A 7,857-nucleotide genomic window follows, 5' to 3' on the forward strand; every position below is an offset into this window, starting at 1 on the left:
CAGCTCTCCCTGCATCCCCACATCCCATGTTTGCTTCCTCCAAACATTTCGGTGCTTGGCTTTTCCCTGCCAAAATCCGTCTTGGGGAGGGGAATTTTAAAGCTGCATCTGTGAATGTGCAGAGCAGGAATGTTTTAAAACACTCCCTCGCTGCACCCTGGGCTCCAGAACAGGATGCGCAGTCAGAAATAATGCGGAGTGGTTTTCCAGGCTTGTCACGGAATGAATGACAGAGTTCGTGTCATTCCAGCTCCCCCAGTGAGCAATAAAGGTGGAATTCACCAGTCTACTGGAGAAACCCAAAATGTGCTCATAAGTGTGGGTAATCCTCAGATCAGTGAGGCTGGATTACATCCCAAATCCCAAATCCAGGTGGGAATGGTCACTCCAGCCCCCCCAGCTCCAAACAGTGCAGAGAGCTCAGCAAACTGCCCCGACAGTGTGATCCACTTCCATGGAATTATTAATTGTTCAGCGCAGAAATATTTCCTAGGGGAAATTACCTTGGCGTGAGGGGTTGTCCAAGGAGGAATACGGATGATGGGGAAGGCATTAAAATCCCAATTTTTGTGATCTCAACATGCTCGGCTCTCACAGTCCCAAACCAGCCCGTGGAGCTGCTTAAAACCCCTGGGATTTGAGAGTGGAGTTCAACACATGCACAAATAAGAAGTCCAGGCCAGAGCAGCCCAAATCCAAGGAATTCGGCTGAGGAATCGAAGCATGGATCAAGGATCAGGCACAAGACATTGCGAGTTCTGATGGAAGATAAAAGTTGTAAATGGGTTTTACATCTAAACCCACGTCTGAATTCCCATATAAACCCAGAAACGTTCCCTCCTCATTCCAGTGAGAATCCATAAAAAAGCAGCTTCATTCAATAACTGAAATGCTCCAAACTGCACATGCATGGATGCAAAAACCAGGAAAAAACTGGCATAAAAATTAATTCCCAGTTCATTTTTATGCCATGCAGATGCTGCAGAACCCTTGGACACGGAATGGTAGAACCATGGAATGGTTTGGGCTGGAAGGGACCTTACAAGCCATCAAATTCCACCCCTGCCTGGGCTTTGCTTCCAGAGGTTGCTCCAAGCCATGTCTATGCTAGCCTTGAGCACTTCCAGGATCCATCCGTTCCTCAAACAGCCCCAGCAGCTCTATTTCCTTTTTCCAGCACAATTATTGCCCCTTCCTCTCCCATCTTTTCCCTCCTTGGGGGTACCTGGGTGGTCTTGGATTCTCCTGAGGAGCCTGGGATGACGACCAGGCCGCCTCTGAGCTGGGAAAAGCAGGAATCCAGAGTTATCCCTGACCCTCCTGATAAATGTGCCTCACACCAACCAGCCACTGGTGTTCTTCCCGCTTAGCCGAAGCCTCTGGAATGGTTCCACTGGCAGTCAAGGTGCTCCATGGATTGTCTGACCCCCTTATTCATCAATCAGATGAAAAACGATGATGGGAAATCTCCAGTAGTTATGGAGCATAATTAAAAGCCTGGGAAACCTGATTTAGGGCTTGTTAACCCTCAAAGTCCTTCATTAGCCATATTAGCTTCCTGCATCTGATCCCAAAGGGAAGATGGGACTGTTACCCGGGAGTCATCAATATCCGTCTGGGATATTCATATTTAGGAATATTCAGTACTCAGGTATTGGGCTCACTCCTGGATTTGGTGACCTTTGGGATGTCAGAGTGGAAAACCAAAGGGTTTTGCCCTTCAGTCTTTCAGTGCAGACAACACCCATGGATTTTATATCAAATTTTTCCGCGTTTTAAGGGAACACCCTTCTCCATAAGGGAAACCAGAAGAGAAGTCCATGATGACCAACTCTTTTATCCTAATGGATAAAATATCCTCTGTCCTCCTGGCAACTCAAATTCTGACCTCGATTAACAAAACATTTTGATGCAGATCTGCTCTTTTTCATCTTACCCAGATTTATATTTTTCAGGTACATTTGCTCTTGGACTCTGGGACAGAAAAGAGTGGGAAAATCAGGGGTTTCCTCTTCAAGGCAACCGAACACCCAGGCCAGGTACCACCACACAGCCCTGCAGGGCCTGTCCTCATTAATTAGTGGTAGAACCTCTTCAAATTTGCCACTTGAACTTTAAAGGATGGAGACAAATTAAGATGATGAGGGCTGGATCCACAGTGCTCCTGGGAATGATCCTCTTCCCTATGTTCCGGATCACAGAATCCTGGAATGGTTTGGGTTGGGAGGAGCCTTTAAGATCATCCCCACTCCAACCCCTGCCATGGGCAGGGACACCTCCCGCTGTCCCAGGGTGCTCCAGCCTGGCCTTGGGCACTGCCAGCGATCCAGGGGCAGCCACAGCTGCTCTGGGAATTCCATCCCAGCCCCTCCCCACCTTCCCAGCCAGGAATTCCTTCCCAATCTCCCATCCAACCCTGCCCTCTGGCAGTGGGAAGCCATTCCCTGTGTCCTGTCCCTCCATCCCTTGTAAACAGTCTCTCTCCATCATTTTTGTTGGCTCCTTCAGGTGGGTGATCCCTGAAACAAAAGATTATTCCCTCCAAACTTAAATGCTGAACAAAGGATCCACCAAGGTCGTGACAATCCTGAAGACATGGAAGCAATGCCAGGAATCCTCTGTGGATGGGGGGGAGCTCACCCTGGATCAGCCAAGGCGCTTTCAGGTGACCTGGCTGAGCTGAGTCTGCTCAGCACCGCGAGATTGTCCCTCACCAACGGTCCAGGCTGTAAATTCCGAGCAGGACACACAAACCAGAGGAGCTGTGGTTGCCCAGGCAGCATCTGGCACCTTCCGAGGGGCTGCGGGAGCAGCTGCTGGCACACGAGGGCCAGAACTCCTCAAGTGCCTCCCCCTGTGTGACAGCAGCTGGCGTCTTTCCCATTCCCTCCTGTCCTTCCCATCCTTCCCATCCTGCTGCAGCGTCCAAGGATCCTTCTGTGCAGCCTTCCCACCTCTGGGCAGGAACTCACGTGCAGGTCTGGGAAGCTGAGGGGGAACATGGAGTTTTTCCCCAATAAAACCAGGAGGCTTCTGGGTCCCTGGGTGCTGTTCCAGACCAGCATCTCCCAGGATCACCTTCTCCATTCAGGGCTGTGAAAAAGGCTGGAATCGATGGTTTTGGAGGCCTTTTCCAACCTAAATGATTCCATGATTTTCTCTGCTGCCTCCCATATCACTCTGGAATCCATCCCTCACCTGTGATGGGAGCACCACCTATCGAGCCCTCCATGGGAACTTCTCACACTGGAATTCCGCCCATTTCCCAGCCTGCTGTCCCATGGATTAAAGACTCACTGGAGATCAGTTCTGACCTAAACTCAGGTTCAAACAGGTTCATATTTACCTTAATTCCTCTTTTTTTGGATAAACCCTCCCATCACTCCACAACTCTGCTGCTTTTTTCATCCCTAGACAATCCCAGGGGACAAACAGGGATTGTGCCAGTATTTTCCAAGTCAGCTTCACCTCCAGGTTTTCCTGGACAGGTATTGGCACAGTCCATATTAGCAGGGTTCTGCTGCTAAGTTCTTAATTAACTTTATTTATAATCTCTACCTTGTTTGCACGGGGTGAGGAAACCCTCATTTGCATGATCAGACAAGCCCTGATTCCCTGACAGAACCAGCCGAGCAGGAGCTGAGGAAAATCAGGGAAGTCCTTCCCTGCCACCCACTCCAGGGCAGGATCCATCCCGCCCACCGCAGCATCCGGGCAGCTGGAATTGGGTATGGAACACCTGCTGGAATTGGGCATGGAACAACTTCTGGAATTGGGCATGGAACAACTGCTGGAATTGGGTACGGAACACCTGTAGATCCCAAAACTCCTCCCGTTTTCCTCCTAAGCGGAGCTTTCCAAGCCTGACGAATTATTTTGGCTGGGCTGGCACGGAGCTAATCAGAGCTGCTTGTTCCTGAGAGCCTCTGGAGCACATTCCCGATTGCTCCTTGTCTCCACGGGGCTGAGGCGCCTCCTCCCAACCCTTACCGCTGGTGCTTTCCCACAAAGCATCTTCCCTGCTGCAACACGGGAAGGGATCTGCTAATTAAGTCCCATTGCCAGTGGCTCCTGGTGGGGAGGCAGCTGCCCCGCGTCTCCTGGGGTTTTAAAAGCATCCTGCTGTTTCCAGGAATTTTTCCACATTATTTTCTCTCCAGCTCCCTCCTGGATCCCATTTAACACATGGAGGGAACGCGTTCGCTCCGACATCACCTTGCAGGGATCAGGTTTTCCTAAAGGACCGTGACTGTGGATTGTATCCTTGCCTTCCACGCTTCCAAGTGAGAGGAGATGGTCCTGGGTTTAAAGAGCTCCCAGCCTAAATGCACGGAAAGAGGAGAAAATATCTAAAATTAATAAATAAAGGGTTGGGTGAGAAGTGCAAGGTGACAACACGGAGCTGTTCCCAGTGTTTCAGACACAGCCAAGGATTCCATCATCATTTGCACCCGGATCCTTCCCACGCTGTGAACTCTCTACTGGAGAGCCAGGCATCACCATGGAATCCTGGAATAGTTTGGGTGGGAAGGGACCTGAAAGCGCATCCACCTCCCACTGTCCCGGGGTGCTCCAAGCTCTGTCCAACCTGGCCTTGGGCACTTCCAGGGATCCAGGGGCAGCCACAGCTGCTCTGGGAATTCCATCCCAGCCCCTCCCCACCCTCCCAGGGAGGAATCCCTTCCCAGTATCCCATCCATTCCTGCCCTCTGGCAGTGGGAAGCACTTGGAGGTTGGATCCTTCTATAAACTGTAAAACTTTCAGATTATTGGAATTTCACTGACCTGGATAATTTTCCCTGTCCTTAGGAGGAGAAGGGCAGTGGCTTGGATGCCACCAAGGGCACTGAGAAAATCACTCCTGACGTGTTCTGGTCCCCCAACAATTTCAAATTCCTCCTCCAATCTTTGCAATTTACAGCATCTAAAATGGGAATTTTTTAGAATCATGGAATCCTGGAATGGTTTGGGTTGGGAGGAACCTGAAAGCCCATCCAGTGGCACCCCTGCCATGGGAAGGGACACCTCCCACTGTCCCAGGGAGCTCCAAGCCCCAGTGTCCAGCCCGGTCTTGGACACTTCCAGGAATCCAGGGGCAGCCACAGTGACAAGGAGCAGAAGGAAGAAGAAGTGGATCTTTAAGAGATCTTTGCAGAGGACAAAAGTATTTCTGGAGAAAATGATCTGCTGAGAAAGGGGTGGGAAAGGCATGGACTGGGCAGAGCTTGAGACATGACAGCAAAGCAGCACCGAGCTCTGAAGATCTTTTAAAACCAGGACTTTAAAAAACAACTTTTAAAATTGATTCCCTTCCCTGGGCATCCACAGCCAAGAGCTGGAAGGTTCACCTTGGATGGGGCTTTAATTCCACGATAACAATTAAATCTACGTTCCTCTCCAGATGCCATTCACTCGAAGGAGGAGCTGAATCAGCAGGAAGAGCGTGGATGAGACGTGGAGTGTGAAAATTGCCTTCTCCAAGCACCAAACCCCCCCAGCTAAAGAGAGGATTAGGCAGGAAAAGCTCAGCCTGGGCTGTACTGGCTCCGTTCTAGGCAGAGCACCTGAGTTTTCAGTTAATAAAGGGCAGGAGATAACTACTCCTATTACAAATAATTGCCAGGAAAAAGAATGGATCAGGCTAGGAAAATACAGAGCCCATAAAAGCTCTCGTTAACATTCTTTCTCCGTGCTTATCATCAATTTTATACAGGGTTAAATATATTTTCTGGTGATTACCACGGCAAGGCTGAGGATTAAAAAGGATAATGTACAATGTGATTTATGAAGTTTTAATGGAAAATCCCCATGGGTTGTGTATAAATCTTATTTATAGCCTTAAAAGTATGTAATATACTTATTGTATATTTTAAAAACTGTGGGAGTGCAGTCCCTGTCATAGTTAATCCATTAAAAAAAGCAGCTCCTGAGGGGCTCCTGGGGATAAAGCGTTGGATGTTTCAGAGACTCTCCGTGTGTTCAGCGGGAAATGTCCAACACGATTTGGTTACTGGGGGGGAAAGGGGAATTAAAGAACCCAAACCGGCTGGAAGGAAGGGCCAGACTGGCTGGGTTCGGAGTGAGCTGGGACCATCTGGATCAAGGGGGGAATTAAACAACTCACGGGGGCCCAGCCTGATGCCTGGGCTGGGTGATCCCCGCCTGAGGCTCGGACTAAGCTTCAGCTTTGGGTTTAGGTGAGAGGAGCCACCACGGCGCCTTGAATGTCACCTGTCCAAGGAGGCACATTCTCCTGGATCATCTTAAATGGAACCCACGGAGCCCAGCAGCTCTGCCTGGGGAGGAAAACAGGGTCCAGTCCACCTGTTCTTGTGGAATTGCTTCCTCTTATCCTTCTGAAAACACAGATTTTTTTCCCCTAAACATTCCAGAATCCATTTTCCATCAATTCAGGATAGAACCTGATGGACTCCGTGCTTTGGGTTTAGAGGGAAAAAAACCAATTTTTTCTCTTTTTTTTGTCTCTACCTGAAAAAATCTTCATTGCCACCAATGCAGAAAAGCCACTAAAAGGATGAGCCAACACATTTTCTGCTTCAGACCACCCAGGCCTGGTTTTTTCCAAGGGGAATGTTTCCCAGATAGTCCCATAGCTCCTAATGAAGAAGCAAGATTATCTCTTGCAAGATAAAATCAGGCTTTGTGAAAGATCCTGATCTGCTGCGGGAGGCTGTGTTGGGTTATTTTTAATATAGGGAAAAATTCCCAGGCTCTGGCCAGGGAAATAAAATCCCTGATCTCATCTGAGTCAGGTACAGGGGACTGAAGAAGGGGGGCTGAAAGTTAATTTTGTTTTTTTTGTTTTCCTTGCAGTTTCTTAGAAGGATGTTGATAGATGGGAATTCCTAGACAAGACAATTGGAGCCGATGATTCATTCCCAAAGTGCCAAAATGAGCCAGCACAGGCCTTGGATGAGAACACGGCATGAAATCAGATTTTTTTTAAAGGATATTTTGGAAGAAATGATGATTTCTTCTCTCCTAAGACACTCAGATGTTTTAAAATTATATCCTGTGGCTCAACATCTTTGCTCCTAATTACAATGTGAGGAGTTCAGGCGTATTTCAGCCTATCCAGGGAATCAAAGACAAGCAGGGCTGGATGTGCTCACCTTTTCCGTGTGCCAGGCAGGATCACTCAGGGAATAGGGAATATTGCTGTTCTCACACTTTACATCCAGCCAAGAGCTCATTTTCTGCTTCAACAAAGCAACACCGGGATACAGAGGAGGATTCACTGCTGTGGGAATGAGGGAGCAAAGAGCACTCTCAGAAAGTGGGTTTTGGTGAAATCCATAATTTCCATGGAATTGGAATAAATGTGGTCCTCATGGAGCAGAGACAGGGCTGGAAGGACCCTCAGGAGAAACCCCCACATGAGGAGAGACATCTCCCACTGGAGCTGATCTCCAGGAGGGAGGAGATAAAGGGAATGTGAACATCCCAAATCCCAGAGGAACATGAGCCTTCCTAGCCTGCAGAGCTGCATTTTATCACTGAGTGTTATCACTGAGTGTTATTACTGCCCCTCATCACTGCATCACTTTTGTTTCCCAGGGTAGGACTCTGATCCAGCTCTCCCTCGTCCCTTCCAAGTTCACACCTCCAGATCCATCTCATCTCTTCCACACCCAGGTCCCTGCAACAAAACCCCCCTGGTGATGGTGCCAAGGTATGGAGCGTCAGATGGAATTCCCATCTTAGGAAATGCTCTGGAAATGCCCCACGCTGGATGGAATCGCCCCGCACTGGATGGAATCACCCTCATTGGATGAATCACCCCACATTGGATGGAATCTCCCCACACTGGATGGAATCGCCCCACACTGGATGGAA

General features: G+C 49.1%; 1 long non-coding RNA gene across 1 annotated transcript in view; it reads right to left on the reverse strand.

Annotated features, from left to right (window-relative positions):
* Positions 1 to 2,420: 2,420 nt before the first annotated feature.
* The window catches only part of LOC121662986, a 38,226-nt gene continuing 32,789 nt past the window's right edge, over positions 2,421 to 7,857 (reverse strand). Inside the window, exon 3 of the long non-coding RNA XR_006015494.1 lies at positions 2,421 to 4,321. This is a non-coding gene — a long non-coding RNA (uncharacterized LOC121662986). The remainder of the gene's footprint in view (positions 4,322 to 7,857) is intronic.

This window comes from Corvus kubaryi, unplaced genomic scaffold (assembly GCF_017639235.1).
Source record: "Corvus kubaryi isolate FWS band 111438036 unplaced genomic scaffold, C.kubaryi_AGA036_p1.0 37265, whole genome shotgun sequence".
NCBI classification, from domain to species: Eukaryota; Metazoa; Chordata; class Aves; order Passeriformes; family Corvidae; genus Corvus; species Corvus kubaryi.